This window comes from Ursus americanus, chromosome 8 (assembly GCF_024610735.1).
Source record: "Ursus americanus isolate L20-20 chromosome 8, mUrsAme1.1.p, whole genome shotgun sequence".
In the NCBI taxonomy this organism is placed as follows: Eukaryota; Metazoa; Chordata; class Mammalia; order Carnivora; family Ursidae; genus Ursus; species Ursus americanus.
The window spans coordinates 75301817-75323965 of NC_142134.1; the positions used below are offsets into that span (position 1 = coordinate 75301817).

The window sequence follows — 22149 nt, forward strand, 5'->3', positions numbered from 1 at the left end:
TAACTGGAAAAGAAGGTCGAAGGCAGATCACAATAGGATGCACGTGGGATAAAATAATGACAATAACAGCAACAAACACAACAGTAGCATTTACTGAGTGCAATCACACATTGTCCACTGGGTTGGGAATTTCAGATAATTAATTCTTCATGGCTCATTGTGTCTTTGTATATTTACAGGACCAATTCTGTGAAATGGATTAAGAATTAAGGGTGTCTTTAAGGAGTTTTCTTTAAGGTTGTATGGTTTGAGCGTCTGTCCTTCAATGGCCTGGAGTTAATTTTGCTTGAGTGACCAGACAGACAATCTGAAATGAGACCACCTCTTCTACAAGCCAAATGGAGCCTATTTCTAACAATCTAACTGTATTTTACCCTCAATAATGGAGTGACATGTACAAATAATTTCCAGTTCAATCCATTAAATAGGTAACATAATTTTTCATTTAGTTAAAGTGAAGTTGTTCCTTTCTGTGGGATGTACTTGCCTGCCTTGATTGAAATTAATCTCCTTATTTTTATTTGTTAAACCCTTTCATTCAAGTTAGTATATATTTTGTTGACTATGATAGTTACTGTTCTTGACTAGTCTTATTTATCATAGGTTGATTTTTATTTTCTAGGGTGACTTTTTCCCCCCGATTTCATGTCCATTTCTGGGAGCAGCTAACCCTGTTGTCTAAATAACCACTATAGCGTATGTCATTTTTACAGAATAAATCTATCTGTAGAAAATAGATCTGTGATATGTATTATGTCTGCAAAATGCTTTAACTCTTTGTGTAGACTTATGAATCTGCAAGAATAGAGATATTTAAACTAATATTAATAATTCCCTACATCATACAATCTTTCCATTTATAGAGAGCTTTCACAGGTGTTACCACCTTGACCTCAGAGCTGCTCTGCTGTAGAGAGTAGATTATCGTTTGCTGTGTTATGTATCAGTAAACTTAGGAAGAAAGGAATTCATATGGTTTAATATACACCATATACAATTTTCATTTGCAGGTATTTAGTCTAATGATCTCTACTAACAGGTATACAGATTAGAAATAACAACTCTACCCATCTTAATTTCTTTTCCCCATTACCTTTACCTTTTTAAAGACCTTATTTTTTTCATACCTTCCTAAAGTATAGCTCTCTTATGTCACTCCAGTGCATTCCCACTGTCTAAGGAATTAACCCTCAATGTATTAATGTGATACGCAAGGCCCTCCGTGATGAGATCCCAAGAAAAATGTGTCCATTCAATAGGGCTATTTCTTATTAATACTAGCTTTAATTAGTAAGCAAATATTGTTTGGCCATCTATATAATGTATCGTTTTTGTTGGTTTTGCATTGTGTGGCTAGAATATGAAAATTAATCACATAGGAATTCCCCATTCTCCACTAGAAGAGACAGATTTGTTATTTTTTATATGTTTATGGAAGTTGAGGTCCATAAGAAGTGTCATTAAACCAAACAATTACTTTGATAACAGAGTGAGTTGACAATTTTAATTTTATTTGGCTATTTTAAAAGAAACTTGCTTCACCTAAATTCACTATAATTTCAATTTTTGGTACCTCAGTAACTCACTGAAATAACTAGGATATCAACAAGTTCACTACAAGTTTGCACATACTATGGTATTTTGTACCAACTTATAATCTTAACTGTATCTTTGTGTGTGTATGTTTATAGATGCAGATACAGTGCGTACATATATCTTAAAGTCAGCACATGCATTAGACATTAGGTCTGAGGAAGAACACAGCATATCATATATTAAAATAGAAGTGGATGATAAAGTGGATAGACATGAATGACCCAGATCTTCACCAAATAACTCCAAAAACTCCTCTACTATTTTCCAGGGTGAAATTTACCCAGCAAAGCTTATATTTTCTCATTGAGGGAAATATTTGAGGAAAATGATAGGCTCAATTCACTCCTTGACTAGGAAAATGACCTGCTGTCCTCAGTAAAATTTTTGTTCAGGGCTTTCTCAAGCTTCATTTGTAATCCAAACATGCTGTCAAATATTTATCCTAGAAAAGACAAATTTTTGCCTTTATGAGAAGGTCAGAGATTGCATGTTTCAAGGAAATATTAATATCTTTAACGAGTATAGGGTACTCTCTTCCAAGGGGGTGGCTGTCAAGGGGAGCAGAATGAGCTGCTTAATAGAAGGCCACCTGCAAAAGCTCACACTTACTCGGTCTTTTGACTGATGTCCCTAAAGCTCATCTTTATTAGAACTCAAACGACACTGGAAGAAATGACCCGTGGGGTAGTGGTTACTTATAAGCTTCCACTCTTTGCGCATTTTTAGCTTTCAAAGTAAATATAGATTTTCTTCATGTGTGCATTCATTCATTCATTCATTCATAAATATGCATCAAAACCCTATTTGGGACAGGCATTATGCTAGGTCTAGAGGATGTGCCACGGATATGATGGGGCTACAGCCTTCAGATGAGGCTACAGTTTCAGAGTCTGAAAGGAAAGGCTAATGTGTGAGCCAAGTAAGTACATCTTCAATTCTGTCAATTTCAGAGTATCTTCTGTTCATTGGGCCTTTGGATTCACCAAGCAACATGCTAGAAACTGGGGGTACGGTAAGGGATTGAGAAGATTTGTTTTCCTGTTCCTTGTGGAACTTAGTCTATTGGGGCAAAAAGATAAAACATATTATCTCAGATTAAAAGTGTTAGAAGAAGGGAAGGAGGTCATTCTGAGCAGAAGGAACAAAATCAACGAAAGACATGGCATAGCAAATTTGACGTTCGTGTTGGGTGATGAAATTGCTTGACTCTCATGGTTGTGGACAGTGGACTCTATCAGGGATGCTATTTACTGCATAAAATATCCTTCAGCTGAGAATCATTCCATGGTTTAAAATTAATCTGCTTCCCACAGTATTCCAGCAGTGGTTTCCAAACTCTCCCTCTAAGGGGACATGGCTCTGGAGTACAGAGTGGAGAAAATATCATCGGATCAGGATCCTGCTGCTTCTCTCTGAGCCTGAAACAGAAGAAGTGGACATGGGGTAGCAAAAGGTCATCTGCTAGATAGCTGGTTGGCTACAATGCCTGAGTGTACCAGGAGAGACACGAAAGAGGATCCTACAGACACAGACACATAGGATCCAATGAACAAGCTGGTCTTCCACATGAGCCTCAAGAGACCTTGAAAGTGCTATTGCAAGATGGTGTCATGAAATTACCCACATTTGTCCTAAAATTAGAACACCCAACTCTTCCCAAACACTGACTGGGTCATAGATTGCAAACGGTGGAATACTGCTGGATGAACACTGCTTAGTTTCAAGTGGAAGGGTAGGTGATATGGTGCTCAGTGTGGGCAGCTGGGTTGTAAGCTACCTGCCAAAGACACATTATGGCTTATACGAGAAGTGGGGCAGTTTTCCCTCTGAAGTGAATCTCACTCATTCTCTGTCCAGTGGGTTGAGTGTCTGTTTAAATCAAATGTGTAGTAAACCCAAATAGTTTATGTCTTCTCGGTGACTTACTTTTAGTCCCAGAACCAATAAATTCACCCTGCCTTATAACACAAATCTGTTTGCTGAAATATTTGAGGAAGAAAGAAGGAATACAGGTGGGGAGGAAGGGGGTATTGAGGGAGAAGTAAGCTTTCATAACAGGGCCTTATGTTTGTTTTCTTATTAAACATCTAAAATAATTATATTTTGTAATTAATTAGCTAGTTGTTGGTAAGAATTATGTGTAAATTAATAAGTATAAAGTTTATTATAAAAGATATTTCATCTATTAAGCATGTATATTTTTTTTAATCTCTACTACAAAACACATGCTTACTATAGCCAATTAATCATAGTTGAACCTGGAAAAAGTGGGTAAGAGTGAGTTAGTAAGCTTCATTATGAACTGGTAGTGAGCTGGCCTGGCTTATGCAAGGCCCAACAGCTATTTAAGTGAAGAATCAAGGCCAAGCCCCGTTGTTTGCATTTCTAGTTCTATGTTACTTCCTACTGAAAGAATTTGCACAGTGAAAAGCTAGTGTAAATTTAGATGCAAAACATCTATCCCAACATCTTTCTTCCCAAATACTTTCCAATTTAGTCACCAAGGAGACTGTGTCAAACTGGAAAAGAGACAAGATTAAGGACCATGGACTTCATTATATGTAAGGACCCAGGGCAACTCAGGTACAGTGGAGAATAGATATAGGGCAAGGGGTCCTGAGAGGAGGCTAGGGTAATACAAGAGCAGGAGACTCTCACTTTCAGTGAGAGGTCTGCTATGTGATGCTGGAGAGGGTTAAAATTTAGAAGCATCCCCAAAGCTGTCCATGTACTTTCAAGCACATTGTTCTAAGAAGCTACAAAGTCTGGATGTATCAGTGCATGAGTGGGAAAGAAGGTGTGGACTTCTGTTGCATGTATTTGAATCAATACTTGTAAATGCATAAGCATATGGTTATATAATCCCCATGATAGTAGGAGATGAGGGGGAATAACATTTTCACCTCTGCTCATTTCTTGGATGCTCTCCATCTCCCTGTAGGTTGTGAGATTTAAGCCAGACTTCTGGATTCATAGAACATGTATAATGGGGACCACCGATGAGTCACATCTTTTCAAAATGTCAAGGCTCAAGTGTCTTCATGGAGTGTAAGATGGAAATAGATCTGCAGTTAGTATGCAGGGCACTGTTTACAGTAAACACACTATAATTAAGATTCCACTCATATTTATGGTCCAACATATAAGGTGTCTTCATGAATGTCCTCTCATTTAGTGATTAGAACAACCTGTGAGTTAGACATTATTATTCTCATTGTAGCAGATGGAAAAACAGAAGCTCAAATGTTGAGCATTAAAAATTGACCTAATGGAAATATGTAGCAGAGCCAGAAATCTTGCCTGGGTGTTTTGACTTCAAATCTTATGCTTATTTAAAGAATACTAACAACACCAAACATCCTGTAACTGAAAACAGTAAAAACAACATTCTTTATGAGGCTAGAATTCTGTTTACAGGAAAGGCAAAACCATACATTCTTCTTGAGAACCCTTCTGTGGGCAGAAGAGAGGAATGAGGGGAATGTCACTATTAAGGGAGTGAATGGGGGAGGTGAGGAGGATTGAAAATCAGTGAAGGCAAAACAGGTGGAACATTTTGCACAGAACTTTGCATCCTTCCAAAGATGGTATTTAATTTATTAACAGGTGCAAATATTTGTGGCCAAATATTTAACATTGCCTCTGAGTGAAAATACAAAATTGAGCAGAAGCAAGCAACTGGCGATTTCAGGGAAAAGAGCACACAAATAAGATAGACAGAAACCCCAAATTTCTCTTTACTCCTGCCAAGAAGAGAAAGTCAGCAAACACACATATCTTGATCACCTGCTATTTGTCATGCCCTGAGCCAAGGAATTTATTGTTCATTTTCCATTTTTCCTTACACTGATGCTCTGAGGGAGAAATTACAAGTCCATGTTTCAGATGAAGAAACCAGGGGTCAAATTAACTTTATAACCAAGGCCACATAATTAGTGAGTGACACAGCAAACCCCAGTCACTCTGATTCCCAAACTCAAATTCCTTCCACCCCCACCGAATTAGTCTATGTCAGACACAGCGTGTGTCATGCAAGTCTAATGATAAATGCAGCTCTGCATTTGTATAACATTACCTAATGTTTTAAAACTCTATGTGTCTTCTTACAACTTTGCCCTTGAGTCTGGCATGATTGAGGCAACTGCAATTTAGGAGGGATATTAAATTCAAAGTTTCAATTACTAGGATTTTAGCCATACTTCTAATATTCACATGGTAGTTCGTTTATTCAAAATTAATTTATTATGCACTTGCTACGTCCTAGGGACTCTCCTAGAATAGGAATTACTACCATTACAGTTCTCCTGCCCCCTCCAAAATTATTTACATATTCAAAAAGAGAAACAAGTAAAATGCATATATTGTAATGTAGAGGATGAATGTTTCTGAAGGGTTGAATCCATGGTGCCCTAGGAGCAGAAAAAGGGAAAGCTGCATCCCCAAGGTGGGTGGTGAGTCAAAGTTCTCCAAAGATGAATAGATTCAATAAGTCAATCAGAGAAAGACAATTATATGATTTCACTCATATGCAGAATTTAAGAAACAAAACAGAGGATCATAAAGGAAGGGAGGGAAAAATAAAGACAAAATCAGAGAGGGAAACAAGGCATAAGAGACTCTTAACTCTAGGAAACAAACTGAGGGTTACTGGAGAGGAGATGGGTGGGGGCATGGGGTCACTGGGTGGTGGGTATTAAGGAGGGCACATGATGTAATGAGCACTGGGTGTTATATGCAACTGGTGAATCACTGAACTCTGTCTCTGAAACTAATAATATGCTATATGTTAATTAACTGAATTTAAATTAAAAACAGAATTTGAAAAAGATAGACTCAATCTGAGAGTGAGTTAAGTGAGTGAAGTTAAGTGGGCTAAAATTAAGGTATAGAAAGTAATAGGGATTGGGGTCCTTCTTAAGATGAAGGGTTAAGTATGTGACTGCCGAGGTAAGTAGAGGAAAGGTAGTCAAGAACCTTAAGTTTACATTTTATTATGAGGGTGGTGGGAAGCCTTTGAAGGATATTCTGTAGTAGAGTGGTAAGACTAGATCTGCAATTAAGAAACAAAACAACAGGGGCGCCTGGGTGGCACAGCGGTTAAGCGTCTGCCTTTGGCTCAGGGCGTGATCCTGGCGTTATGGGATCGAGCCCCACATCAGGCTCCTCTGCTATGAGCCTGCTTCTTCCTCTCCCACTCCCCCTGCTTGTGTTCCCTCTCTCGCTGGCTGTCTCTGTCTCTGTCGAATAAATAAATAAAATCTTAAAAAAAAAAAAAAAGAAACAAAACAACAAAACAAAACAAAACAAAAAAAACCCCACATGGGTTCCAGTGTGTGGAAGCCGGGGAAGAGTAAGCAACAATCTAGGTCAAGTGTATCAGATTTGCTGCATAAAAAATCACCCCAAGCTTACTGGCTTAAAATAACAACACATTCTCATTAATGTAGTTTGAAGTCTGTTGGAGGACAGTTGATCTAGGCTAGGCTCAGCAGGAGTTACCCTGCTCCCTGTGTCTCTCATTCTCTTCAGACCAGCGGGCAAGCTGAGCATGTTCAATGTCATTGAGAAAGCAGAAATGCTACAGAGCAAACAGACATTCATGAGATTTCCCAAGGTTGCACTATCTAATAGAGCAGCCTCTCACTACCTGGGGCCAGTTAAATTTGTTTTAATTAATTAGAATGACATCGAATTTAAAAAATACAATTCTTTATCTGTAATACACACTTTTCAAGTGCTCAGTTATCATATGTCACTAATACTGTATTTGACAGCACAGATAATGAATATTTCCGTCATCACAGAAAGTTATATTGGAGAGTGGTCTCTTAAGTATACTTTCTCCCATATCGCATAAGCGAAACATGGATAAACATAATGTCAAGGGGTGAAGCAATAAATTCAGCTCATCATAAGACCATGACAAATGTGTGGACAGGTGGAGAGGCAAAGAAATGAGACCATGTAAACCAGAAATCAGTGATCATGTTATTGTGAGGGTTAGTGGCAGCCATAATTAAGTGACAATGAAGATGGAGAGAATTTGATTAACAAGAAAGATACTTAAGAGTGATTTTTAGTAAGACTTGATGATTAGTGGTTTGGGATCACCAAAAAGAGGGGGTAGAATGATGCCCAGGTTTTTGTTTGAATAACTAGGTGGATGGCAGTGCCATATACTGAGCCAGAAGTGAAAGCTTAATGAGATCAAGAACACCAATTCCTATCACAGTTTTGAGTACTAGGACTAGTACAGTACCTACTCCAAATTATAGTAATTATTAATGTGATTTTCTTATTGTCATCATTTCTTTTTTTTATAATTTTATGTTATGTTAGTCACCATACAGTACATCATAAGTTTTTGATGTAGTGTTTCATGATTCATTGTTTGCATGTAACACCCAGTGTTCCATACAATATGTGCCCCTCCTTAATACCCATCACCGGGCTAGCTCATCCCCCCATCAGCCTCCCCTCTAAAACCCTCAGTTTGTTTCCTGTAGTTTATGGTCTCTCATGGTTCATCTCCCTCTCTGATTTCCTCTCTCCCTTCATTTTTCCCTTTCTTCTCCTAATGTCCTCCCTGCTGTTCCTTATGTTCCATATATAAGTGAAACCATATGATAATTGTCCCTCTCTGCTTGACTTATTTCACTTAGCATAATCCCCTCCAGTTCCATCCATGTTGATGCAAACAGTGGGTATTCATCCTTTCTGATGGCTGAGTAATATTCCATTGTATATATGGACCACATCTTCTTTATCCATTCATCTGTTGAAGGGCATCTTGGCTCCTTTCACAGTTTGGCTATTGTGAACATTGCTGCTATGAACATTGGGGCACACGTACCCCTTCTTTTCACTACCTCTGTATCTTTGGAGTAACTACCTAGTAATGTAATTGCTGGGTCGTAGAGTAGCTCTATTCTTAACATCTTGGGGAACCTCCATACTGTTTTCCAGAGTGGCTGTACCAGCTTGCATTCCCACCAACAGTGTAAGAGGATTCCCCTTTCTCCACATCTTCTCCACCATTTATTTCCTGTTTTGTTAATTTTTGTCATTCTACCTGGTGTAAGGTCATATCTCATTGTGGTTTTGATTTGTATTTCCCTGAAGGCTAGTGATGTTGAGCACTTTTTCATGTGTCTGTTAGCCATTCGTATGTCTTTTGGAGAAGTGTTTGGTCATGTCTTCTGTCCATTTTTTGACCGGTTATTAGTTTTTTGAGGGCTGAGTTTGACAAGTTCTTTATAGATCTTGAATATCAGCCCTTTATCTATAATGTCATTAGCAAATATCTTCTCTCATTCCATACCTTGTCATCATTTCTTATGGATTTATTGCTTTCTTCTCCATCCTTCAAGTCTGACTCAGAATGATCTATTTTCATTTTTTTCTGAAATATATCAGAAATATAACATTTTGTCAATTTCAGATGTACAACATGTTGACTTGCTACGTTTATATATTGTAATGTGATTGCCATCGTAGTGATCGTACCTTTATCACAGCACATAATTATCATTTACTTTTTGTTGGAATAATTATGATCTTGTCTCTCAGCAAGTCTGATGATTATAAAACACTATTTTTTCTGTGTTCACTGTATTGTGCATTAGATCTCTAGGACTTTCTACTCATTGCTAGTTTATACCCTTAAACATCTCCTATTCCTCCATGCCCCAGCCCGTGATAATTATTTTTCTCTCTGTTTCTATGAGTTTGACCTTTACAGATTTCACATATGAATGATATTATACAGTATTTGTTTAATATTGTCACCACCCATTCAGGCTCTGAAAGATGTAGCAGACTTTCAATAAATATTAGTTGTTTATTGAAAGTACATGACAAATCAATAAATATATGATTTGTTTTTCTAAAAGCAGAAGAGAGCTCTCAAAAGTATGAGTTTAAATTCCATTTGAATGTTCACTTTAAAATGTTGTGCTTTAGTCATCAAGAATGCACTCTCTTTGATATAGTTTTGGTGTGGTTTCCAAAAAGTCAGCTTATAGGATTCAAGTTCTCACTCTCTCTCTCTCCTTCTCTCTTTTTTTTTTTCTCCCCTCAAAGCATGTTTCTTTACTAATCCAAAGCTTACAGGATACTTTAACAGTCCACACACAATCTTTTTAGCAAAATCCATACCCTTTATGTAGGGTTTGAGAAAAACCAAGCATTGAATCTCTTAGGCATGGTCCTAACCTCTTTGTTTATGTGTTTATGGATTGTTTTGTTTCAAGGATAGAGGATTCTAGAGTGAAGGATAACACAGAGAATAGTCAGTTGCTCTGGGGAACACACCAAGGGGCTTTTTATACAGTCCAAGTTGATCCCTGTGTCTGTTTTCATCCTTTATCATTATTTTTCTGTATAATTGAGAACTTCAAAAATGGTGTGGCTTTATGTGGGTTTATGAAGATTCACAGTCATGGACAGACACAAAGTGACGACTTTCCAGGATTTTTTAATCTGGTCACTGTGGAATCAGTAAATCAGTAGATTTTCTAATTCAAAAAAAAAAGAAAAAAGATTAAAGGTGACCAATTTTACTTAAAATATAATAAAAATAATAAGTAGTATTATTTCTTATAATCCATGTGCTTATAATGTGTCTAGCACATTTTACTCTTCTGCAAACCCTGTGATTTAGGAATGACTATTAACTCTAATTTCTAAATGGAAGAATGGGGCTTGGATCTGTTCTAGAATGAGCCCAAGATCATGAAGATATTACATCATGAAACCTAGGTTTGTACTCAATCTTGACTCCCAAGTCCATGTGCTTAATCAACTTGCTAGACTATAGGACATCAGTCTATTATGACAGTATATCCCAGTTTAAAAAGACAGTATTCATTTACATAATTTACAATAATAATTAAAGTTATAGTTTCTTGAATGTCTTCTTGGCTTTATATAAATTTCTATCTTACTGTTCACAAGATTCTGGTCACAGTTGCCCATTCTCCCAAGATCACAGAATCATGGCCGTAGACACTTCTCTGAAATGCAGTTTCCCAAGTTACAGTTTATGCCCCTCTCAGCTCTTCTCAGTCATGGTTTTGAATTCAGGGAGGTGGAAGGAGGCATGTTTCTCAGCTTCAAAGAGCCACGACATTAAAAGGAGTGAGCGTGTTTCTCATTGTTTTGGAAGCAAATGCTGGTTCCAGTCACGCTTTCAGTGACAGGGAAATTCCTATTCAAGTAACAACACCATTCCCTGCCTCTGTCCCTGTCAGTTACAGACTGGTGACAAGGATTGTTTTTGTTTTTTGTTTGTTTGTTTGTTTCAGGGGAGGCTGTTATTCATTGTCTCAGTGAGACCTAACCCTCACAGTACCACAGTGAGGCTTAGTAGCTGTGTGACACTGGGGAAAATACTTAGGCTTTTTAAAACATCAGTTTTTACATTTTTCAAATAAAACCTACCTTACAATGTTGCTTTGAGCAGAAAATTCGATAAACTCTGTGACTTAATAAAGTTCACATTGCAACATGACAAATAACATATAGTTTTCTAAGATTGGATTTTTATATCAGAAAAGAGAACATTAGGTTATTAATAATAGTAACACAAATTTAAAACTAACATGTTCTTCCTTCTTTTTCTTGTCCCATTCCTCCTTATCCTTCCCCTGCTTCCCGCCCCCCCCCCCCCCCCCGGTCATTTCAGTTCAATTAGATCTGGCCAAGCAAGTGGGCATCTGTGTGTGTGGCAGTGGCAGGGGAGGGAATGAGGGCCAGGGCTATCTGTCAGGGCTTGGATATCCATGGAGTATCTATGATGGCCCAACGAGGAGTGCCAGAGACCAAGCACATTGAACTTGCTGGCCATGGTGCGTGGGGAGAAGCCAACACAGGGCATTAAGGTTACAGGTCCGAGTGGAATAAATAGCACGTCCTTGTGAGATGAGGGCGTCATCATGATCATGGCATGACCAGAATAGGGTGTGAAAATTCCAGAAAGGTAAAAAGGGTGTCTGCACACTGGGAAGGTATGTGCCTTAGGATGTTGGAGCCCCGGATGGGATGATGAGGAAGGCATCGTATAAGGGACTTCCCTCTGTAAAGTGTTGAAGGATATTCTGGGCAAAAAGAGTGTTCGCAAGGGGTAATTGTAGGCGACGGGTTTGGGGAAAATAGTTAAATAAGTAATTATAGTTAAAAAATGTATTCTAAGTGAAATAAGTCAAGCAGAGAAAGACATTATCATATGGTTTCACTTATATGTGGAACATAAGGAATAGCACGGAGGACATTAGGAGAAGAAAGGGAAAAAGGAAGAGGGGGGGACCAGAGGCAGATGCGGACCATGAGAGACTATGAACTCCGGGAAACAAACTGAGGGCTTCAGAGGGGAGGGGGGGAGGGGATGGACTAGCCCGGTGATGGGTATGAAGGAGGGCATGTATTGCATGAAGCACTGGGTGTTATATGCAAACAATGAATCATGGAACACTACATCAAAAACTTATGATGTACTGTATGGTGACTAACATAACATAATACAAAAATTTTAAAAAATATTAAAAATAGGGGCGCCTGGGTGGCACAGCGGTTAAGCGCCTGCCTTCGGCTCAGGGCGTGATCCCGGCATTGTGGGATCGAGCCCCACATCAGGCTCCTCCGCTATGAGCCTGCTTCTTCCTCTCCCACTCCCCCTGCTTGTGTTCCCTCTCGCTGGCTGTCTCTATCTCTGTCAAATAAATAAATAAATAAATCTTTAAAAAAAAAAATATTAAAAATATTTTTTAAAATACTTTAAAAATTTTATTTTTAAAAATGAAAAAAAGGGATTCAGGTTTCTCACCATTGGAGAAAAGTGTTACATAGAGAGAAAGTATATGGGTATGAATTCTAAGGTGTTGGAATGGAATTGGTGGTACTGGTCTAACCTTTTAAGATAAATAGATATAAAAATGGATGAATATATAAACAAATACTATATATACATACACACACACATATATACACACATATACATACACACACACACACACACACACACGTGCATTTATCCCCTAGATCTGTCCACCAAGAGTGCTTGAGAATGGCAACATCCTCACGGCAGTGAGCACATCTTGTGTCCAGAGCTTCATTTCCAGACATAATTTTCCACTGAAGGAAACCAAGGCTTCTTAGCAAAATGGCCAATTATAGGGCTGAGCCAGAGAAAGCAAAAGAAGAGTCAGAATGTCTAGTTGAGCCAAAAGGTAAGAATTTACTAGAATAAATGATAAGGGTCCATGTCAAGAGGACACAGAATACGGCTTAAAGAGACTCCCACTCACCAAATCTGGGAAAAATTGAAAATCATCCATAAGTACAGATGATAATAAATTAAATAAAGTAGGACGGTTTCATTTGTCCATAATGTAATAAATAAATGAATAAATTGAGGGCGCGATATTTACATTGCCTCTAAGTACCTCCTCACAAAATACTTACAATTCAAAGGAAATAAAACGGTAACTTTCCAGCAGAGAAGCTGGTCAGAGACCACATTAATCAAATGGTCAAAGTTAACATCTCCAGTAATGGGTCAAATAGAAATTATGCACCAGCTAATAGATTGCAATGAGAACATAACATACCATTCATAATACTCCTGTTAAAGATGCAGGTAAACCCAAGTGGGGGTTACTCTAAGAAACAAACAATAACAAGAAAACCGCACAAAACCGACCTCTAGTCTTTAGAAGTACCGAGGTCATGAAAGCCAAGAAAAGCTGAGAAGATGCTTCACATTGAAGGAAACTAAAAGAGAAATAAACATTAAAGGCAATGAATGAACCTGGTCTGTCTCCTATTGCTAAAAAGTGTGGGCTAATTGGCATACCTTGAATGGGGTCTGAGGATGAGATGGTGGTAATGCGTCATTGTTAATTTCCTGGTCTCTATTATCTTGTCAGATTGCCCAGGAGAATTCTCTGTTAGCTTGCTAGAAATATACAACAAAGTGAGGAGGACGGGGCATATCAGCAACATGTTTGCAACTAGTTCTGAAAACAAAAGTTTTTGCTCTGTTCTTGCAAATGTCACAGAATGGCAAGTTTGTTTCAAAATAAAAAGAAAGAAAAGAACAGTAAGAATTTACTGAACGCCCTGCTTCCTTCAAATTACATACATTAAGTTAATCCTTGAAACAAAAAATTCGGGTCAGTACTATTACGATTTCTAGTATACAGAGAAGAGAAATAGTGCAAAAATAATTAAATGTTCCGTTCTATGTTTCTAAGAGCAAAGGACTGGAAAAATTGAGACAAGGAGGTCGCAGGAAACATCGCTGCTGGAGGCATCATGAAATTCTGTTTGATCCAGAGAAACGTGGACTTCAGTCCCTGCCCAGAAGTCTATGATTTGGGGCCAATTACTTAAAGATTCATGAACTGTTTCCTCATCCGTGTACTGAGTATATTTTATATGGATCTGTGAGAAAGAGAAGAGCTAAAAAATATGAAATGATGAGCACAGCACCTGTCACAGGATTCGTACCTGCTTTATGTTAGCAATTATCATGAATTCCAACAAGTGTCTTCCCCTCACAATAAACTGTGACCGAGATACTTTAGGGAGCAACTCTGGAAACAGCGTTAACAGTGGAAATATTGTTGGACCAATTTCACACAATTGGGATTGAGAATTTTAAGTACAGACTGTTTATCTTTACTAAAATACAATTTAACTTATTTAATGGGCGAGAAAGAAACTGGGAGTACCTGGATCCCAGTCCCTACTTTACTATTTATTAGTACAGAATCAATTTTGCTGAATAAACAAAAATGTTTGCATCCCAGTAAATTATAATTCTCAGAGTCTGCAAAGCTCTTGCATATCCATCATATCATTTGATTTTATGACCTACCTTTTAAGTTGGGCAAAGCAATCATTGCTATTCATAAGAAATTTATGCTTTGAGAATCTAAAGCAAATAATATAGTTAATATTTATTGAATGTTTACTATATTCTAGGCACCATTTAAAGCCTTTAATGGATTGATTTAACTGTCCTACAACCCAGTGAGGTAAGTACTATTGTTATTTCTGGTTTACATATGAGAATCTGGGGAATATATGAAGCCAGGGTTTGAACACTAGTAGTCTGGTTTCCAAGGGCATCTCTTTACCAATATACTAGTAACCTCCATTCCTTTTTGGCAGAAGCTGCCTGATGTCCCAAGGTTTCACAGCCTGCGTGTGGCAGAGCTGCTTTCTGATTCCATCTGTTATTCTAAAGCTCTGTACGTATGTCATGCTTTCTCAGTGACTGAACCTGAGGAAGTGCACTTCTGTGTTCTGGTTTCAGTTGGAACATTCAATCTTGTCACATTTTAACCTCATCCTTACCACTTTCTCCCTCCTTCAGTCTCTCTCCAAGCCCTCCCACCCTCTCCCTTCCTGGGACTGCCCCATTCTATCCTTGGCTCTCACAGCTGTCGTTCCAAGGGTTTCCAGCAGGAGGAGACATCACTCAACTTTGCCAGCCTCTCATCTCCCTCCATCACTGCTGCCCCCCCCCCCCCCACCCCGGGCCTGTTTCCTATTCTCCTAACCTTACTTAATAACTTCTTAATAGTGTCCCAGTGACAACCTGATGGCTTTTGGATTATGAAGGAAATAAATTGTCAAATAATATATTCCTTGAAAAGATAAATAGGAGGAACTTGTGGATCTTATTATTTAAAAAAAATAAACAAGAAACAAACATGAAAATTCTGCTCCCTTTACAATTGAAGGCACCATCACAGAAGTCAAGTATGTTGACTCACTCCAAGAGGAACCGAGGTCTGTGGCCAATTTTGGCATCCATTTTACCAAGAGACAAGCGATGCTGTTTGGTTCTATCATCCCCTAGTTATGCTCTACCATATCTTCCAAGGAACCTTGCAATTCCTCATGAAGACAGGATTTTGGACGCTTCCTTGAATATCTCAAGCTTCTTAGGGAAGCGTTCAGATTAGTCCCTCATCTCTTAGCCCTTCCCTTGTCCCAACCCACCAGGCTGTCATTATATCAGCATCATTTCTAGCAGGGATAATGTTCTAAAGGTTAACAAATGTCTCCTTTATTATCATAATATTTCAGTCTAAAAGCTTAAAATCAATCAAAAGAAAAAAAATATGAACAAGCAGGAAATTTGACACCAAACTATTAGACTACACTCTCACATTAAAGAAAATGATGGATTTCAACACACTTTTCTATTAAATGTGTACAATTACCTTGCCTTGACATGCTCATTTGTTTCTGTTCCTGTGTAAAGCAAGAAAGGGTCACACTCAAACACTTCAAACACTTCAACAGGCCACGATGTGGACCTGCTTACCTTAGGCCATTGCTCCAATCGCAGCTACATACAACCTGGTATCAGGACACCATGTGGTTTCCCATGAGAATTTTCCTATCTATTTTGAGCACAAATTCTCAGAGAAGTGCATCCATTCTTGTATGAAGTTAATGAGGGCCTAGGATTGACCTTGTGAGTTGACAAAGTCTTTTTTCCACCAGTTTATTATTTCTGAACATGCCTGAAAAATGAGAACCCATTTAATAATTTTTAAATGCATGACAATGCAATTTACACCCCAGCTCTCTCCTCTAACAGTTTAGCGAGATATTTTATTTATTTAATACTTCATGCATGATCATTCACCATTTTAAATCTGTCAACTTTAATGGCTAAAGTCCCAAGGAAACTACATCTGTTGCTCATTATTTTTACTATCTCTTATTCATGAGTTAAAAGCTGACTCATATTGTGAACTTTGTTGATCTTTCATGGTAAACTCATATTTACTTGGCTTTAATCAATGGAAATCTTGTATGCTGAAATCTAGAATGCTTTTCTTTAGAGTTTTGGTTCTCTGTCAGTGTCAAGAGGCTCAACCAATCTGTGACCATGTGCTGTGCTGTGAAGATCTGGTTCTCATTCTCTGCCCACACCACGGAAAGTTGCACTGCCTTCCTCCTTCCACTCTCCCCACCTTTAACACAGGGAACCGGCTGGGTGCTAATCTTCACTAGCTTGAGAAAGGAGTCCTGGCCTCAGCTCACCCACCTTGAGGCTGGCCCAGAATTGAATTCAGCAAAGCACTGCAATGTATGTTTGATGTACGTATGAGTTGTTTTGTGATGGAATGATCCGTCAGGGTGTATAACCAGCCCATCACACTATCAATTTTGGAGGAAGGTAATGCTTTTTTAAGCAAAATACTTGAAGCACATGTACTGGAAACTTTTGATGAACTAAACCATGTGAAATGAAGAATTGCTGTTTACAGTATCTAGTGATAGTATTAACAAAAGAAAATATAAACTACACTCTTGGAGAAAAAATTGTACCACATAAAACTTTCAGTTGAGAACAACAATTGTCAAAGTCTATAAATCAATAATATTAATGGAATTTAAGAGACAAAACAGATGAACATAGGGGAAGGGAAGGAAAAATAAAATAAGATGAAAACAGAGAGGGAGGCAAACCATAACAGACTCTATAGTTAACTGAGGGTTGCTGGAGGGGAGGTGGGTAGGGGGATGGGCTAAATGGGTGATGGGCATTAAGGGAGGCACTTGCTGGGATGAGCACTGTGAGTTACATGTAAGTGATGGATCACTAAATTCTACGCCTGAAAGCAATACTACACTATATGTTAACTAACTTGAATTTAAATAAAAATTTTAAAACAAATAATATTATTAAAACAATAATAATAGTATTAAAACAACAATAATAATATTCTTATTATTAGAGAATCATAGAGAAAAATGTGCAAAGCACTATACCAGTATATCATGAAAAGGGAAACTAAAAATGTAATCAACTCTTGGAACCTTCTTCAGTCCTTTATTAATCAGAAAAAAAATGCAAATTAAAATGCCCCTCAGGAAGGGTGTTACTTTCTGATATTTTGATGGCAAATTTCACCAAGTGATTAACTTTGGCCAACAGAATATGAGCTAGATGGCCATGTGTCATTTCCAAATAGAAGCTTTACACACCAGCATGTGGATTTTTTTTCCTCTGCCAAGAGAGTGGCAGTGTTTTTAACCGGGTGCTACTCTATGCATCTAGGTCCTGGAATGAAGGCTATTTGGAACAGCCACAGCCAGCTGGGATGGACATACAGTGTCAGAGCTAAAGGGGGTCAGAAGCCTTTTTGATGTAAGCTGTTGGGGTCTGAGTGTCACTTATTGTTGCAGCATAACCTAGCATGCCCTAACGAGTTTAACGCACTAGATAAACACTTAGATGTAAATATAATAAAACATTTATTATAAACTTAGTGAAACACTCATGAGGTATTTCTAGCAAAACAATTAATAATGGTACCAAATACATTAATCAATAAGGCAGAAACAGCCTACAGGCCCATTAGTGGAAAATTACATTGTGGTATATTCACTCAAGGTAATTTTCTGTGAAAATAAAAATAATACACACAATGGCATTGTTAATTCTCAAGACCACAATGTTCAACAATGAAGCTGGATACAATAGAATACGGAATGTATACTTTCATTTATATGAAGTTCAAAAACATGAAACAATAAATGTATTGTTTGAGAGTATAAATGTATGTGATAAATTATAAAGAAAAGCAGAGGACTTGAAGACATACTAATAAAGGTAATGACTGTACTGGATGCTGTTGCGTGCCCCTAAAATCTCCCTACTAGCAGTGTTAACTACTGTTGATAAAGAGTCTAACAAACCCTGAGACGAAGAATCAAATGCTATTAGTTTAGTTGCAAGGTAAAGAAAATTCTAGTAGGAGAGTGGGATAGTGACCCGAAGGAGGACAAGGAGCCACTGAAGTGGGCAACTGGAGCTTCCCCAACTTCTCCAACTTTGGAAGCCAGGGTGGCCTACACAACTCTGAGCTGCTGCCCTCTGTCTGAGAGGCACAAAGGAGCTGGGGTATTGATACCAATTACTCTCAGTCATTGGTTTAGAGCCGGTCTCAAAAGATGATCATTCTTCAGTATTTCTGGCTGATAAAGCAGATAGCAAAGAGGCTAGAAAGGCCAGATAAAATCATGAGCTAAAGAAATGACTGTCTGGCATATGGCAGTTGGGCCAGTATCTGGTAGACTGCTTCCTTGGGGAAAGCATAGAGTAAGCTAATTAAGAGAATAAGTTATAAATATGCAATATTAGAAACAAAAATAGAGATATAAACACAGCTATAGAAGAAAGTATATGACTAGTTTAATCAAATCTATGCAAATTAAGGAGAAAACGTGAGTAAAGAGATAATTTTCCTAAAAAATATAAATTATAAGATTCATATAAGGAAAAAGAAAATCTAAGCAGACCTATTACTATTGGATAAATTGGGAAGTTCTTTAAAAACAAGAGTCTACGAAAAGGACTAAACCCAGGCAGTACAATAAGCTAATCAATCAAACTTATGAAGAAATAGAGCCAATATAATTGAAAGTGTTAAAAAGAAAAAAAGTTGAATCAGAGTGTAGCTCTAATACATAGTGAAACATCATACAATAAGTAAGCAAAAAGGTTCTTGAGTACAAACTGAACAACTGAATGTAAAAAAAAAAAAACAGAGAAGGACCAAATATATGCTCATAAAATGTGCATATTTATTATAAGACAAAAGTAGAACTGTTAATAAGTAGGGAAAAGACAGAGCATTCAATAAATCAGTTGGTTGAGTTCTCATTTAAAATACTGGTAACAGGGGTGCCTGGATGGCTCAGTTGGTTAAGCATCTGCCTTCAGCTCAGGTCGTGATCCCAGGGTCCTGGGATCAAGTCCCATGTCTGGCTCCCTGCTCAGCAGGGAGTCTGCTTCTCCCTCTCCCTCCGCCACTACCCCTGCTTGTGCTCTTTCTGTCAGATCAATAAATAAAATCTTTAAAAAAATAAATAAAATAAAATATTAGTAACAGAAGAAAACTTGCAAGACTGTAGAAAGCTTAGATACTAGTCATAAAATCCAGAAATCATATTAAAACTGTTTAAATAACATACTCTATAGAAAAAAAATTGAATTAAGAAATTACCTTCAAAGGGCAAAAAACAATTTGAATTTTTTCCCCCACACCTAAAACATGCACTGGGATGATTTCCTTACCAATAAAGAGCTTACATGTCAATTAATGAAATATTGATAACCCAATAGAAAGATGTATAAAATAAAAGACAGGCAATAAGAAAATAAAGGTATACATAAACATAAATTTTTTCCAATCCCTTCATGAGATAAGCACAAAACTAAGGAAAACATATAGGTAAGGAAAACTAAAATAATAATGATAGACACAGACTTACAGATAATAGTTTTAATAACACATAATGCGGGTGATGATGAAAGGCACCAGGAATTTTCGTACACTTTCAGCAGATGTGTCTACTGGGGTCATTCTATATTTTGGTAATATCTATGAAAAGTTATCAAAAGCTTTTTTTCAAAAATTTTATCGAAATTTAAACTCCATGTAATTTTTCCCCAGAAAGTCCAATTTTTAGAATTTTCCCTACTTTTATTCCCATATGCCCTACAAAAGATATAGCATTGTTGCAGTAACAAGTACTAGAAAGATTCTAACTAGTCACTGGTAATAGGCCAATCAAAAAACAGAAAATGCATCCATGTATAGAGTATTATTCAGCTGTACAAAGGCTAAGAGAAGTCTATATGGGCTGATAAGGAGTCATATCCAAAATATGTTATTATTAGAAAGAAGCAATGAATAGAATAATGGGAAGTTTCTGATTTTTTAAAAAAGTTTGTGAGTGTGCGTATAAATATTTATTGGACAATCTATGTCAGCTGCCCACTCTTCTGATGCTGTGTCAGTCCAAAAATCATTGACACCTCTATCAAAGCACATAATGGGGACATTCATAATTGGAAGGGAGCTTAAAAAAAATCAAAGCAAAGGTAGCAATATTCGTTGGATATAAACACTAACATTGGTCGTCCCGGGGCTTACTGGGAAACTGGGAAGTCAACAACGGGAGGAAAAAGCTCCTGAATTGTTCTCGTTTACCCTTTCATCCTATATAACTTTTGTGCCATGGGTAAATTTTATATCACTCGTAACTTGAAAATGAAAGCCATGGAAATGAAATCTGGCATCCTTAATTTAAACTATGAATTAGTTGACTCAAAGCTGGAAGAAGAGTCTTGAAGACTAATAGGAGTAAAAATCAGCTTCAGAAAGACAAGAAGTAGGAAGCCCAACAACTCATGTCTAACCAAAGAGTTCCAGTCAGAATCACACTTTAGTGTGCACATTTCTGCAATGAGTAGGCACCAAAACTGGACAAGGTCAGTGAAAAATTCTCTAACTACCCCCATGAGTCTCTCATACTGCCGGCTAAAGGAACAAAGCTCCAGATAGGAACAGCAATTGAATAAAGCTGGGGCACCTGCCCTGCCGGACTGCTAAGGGCTTTACATGAAAAGGATAATGCCCCTTCTGTTTTCATACCTGAAGTCTGAGCACTGCATTCCCCTAACATCACACACAGTTGGAGATCCCACTAAAATAAAGTTGGCATGATATGCTAAGAGAAATAAAACTCAATCACTACAATTATTTTTCTCAAGTGAAAAATTAAACTCAATTAATGAAACACCGTTGAGTCTTCTGCAAAACGGTCTTGCATGTTAGCTTCGTGGACATCTGTATTTCTACGTAAGAATCTATCCTATAGACAACTGGGATTGATGTAGACAGAGAATTCATTTTACTCAGTGTTCTTCGCATTGTTAATTTCTCTGTCCCACAGAGATAATGTTTTAGAATAATGGCTGGTGTGATTTTTACTCTTTTTAGTTTCATGCTGTTCTGAATGTTTAAAAAATCTTTTTAAGCTATAGAAGCTGCCATACTCCCTTAATCTTCTTTGGCACCATATATGTTACCTATTTTAGAAAATTATCTTCTCTGTCTCGGTGTGTGTTTGTCGAATTTGTATGTGTTACGTTAATTCAGCAAGCCATTACTTCTCTCCTGATGTCCTGTGGAGCGCGCTTCCCTCCGTGGGGTCTTTCAGCCCCCTGGCTGATCTCCTGGGGCACTTGCATTTCCGAGCACAGAACTGTCCCCTTTGCACATGAAATAGGGTCCACTTTGACTTTGAGCCTGAGGTTTCGCCACCCGAAAGCCATATATTCGGTTCAAACGTTTCCCATTCTCTGTCCCAAGGCAGGAGTCTCAAAACTGCATTTTGTTTGTCTGTTTGTTTTAGTCTGGTGGCCAGAGTGATGTGGAGAGATGACAGGATGCAGGACAAGCTGGCACTGCCTTCGAGCCCCTCCCTCTCTGGCGTCCTGGCATCGGGAACCTGGAAAAGTTGCTCAAACTCCCCAAGCCTCAGAGTACACATCTGTTCATCGGATTGCTGTGCGAAGGAAATGGGGTTTCCACATTAAAAAACAAACAAATTTGACATTTGCCTCATGATCGGTGTCCAATAATTACTCAATAAAACTGTTATTGTTTCAAGTATTACTATTCCTGCAGCGTGTTGGGCTTTGTAGCTGCAGGGCATTTGTGTGGCTGGGGG

General features: G+C 37.9%; 1 long non-coding RNA gene across 1 annotated transcript in view; it reads left to right on the forward strand.

Annotated features, from left to right (window-relative positions):
• LOC123775872 (uncharacterized) overlaps positions 1-22068 on the forward strand; it is a 36476-nt gene extending 14408 nt beyond the window's left edge. The window contains exons 3-4 of the long non-coding RNA XR_006775191.2: positions 14581-14633; positions 21832-22068. This is a non-coding gene — a long non-coding RNA (uncharacterized LOC123775872). The remainder of the gene's footprint in view (positions 1-14580; positions 14634-21831) is intronic.
• Positions 22069-22149: the final 81 nt, after the last annotated feature.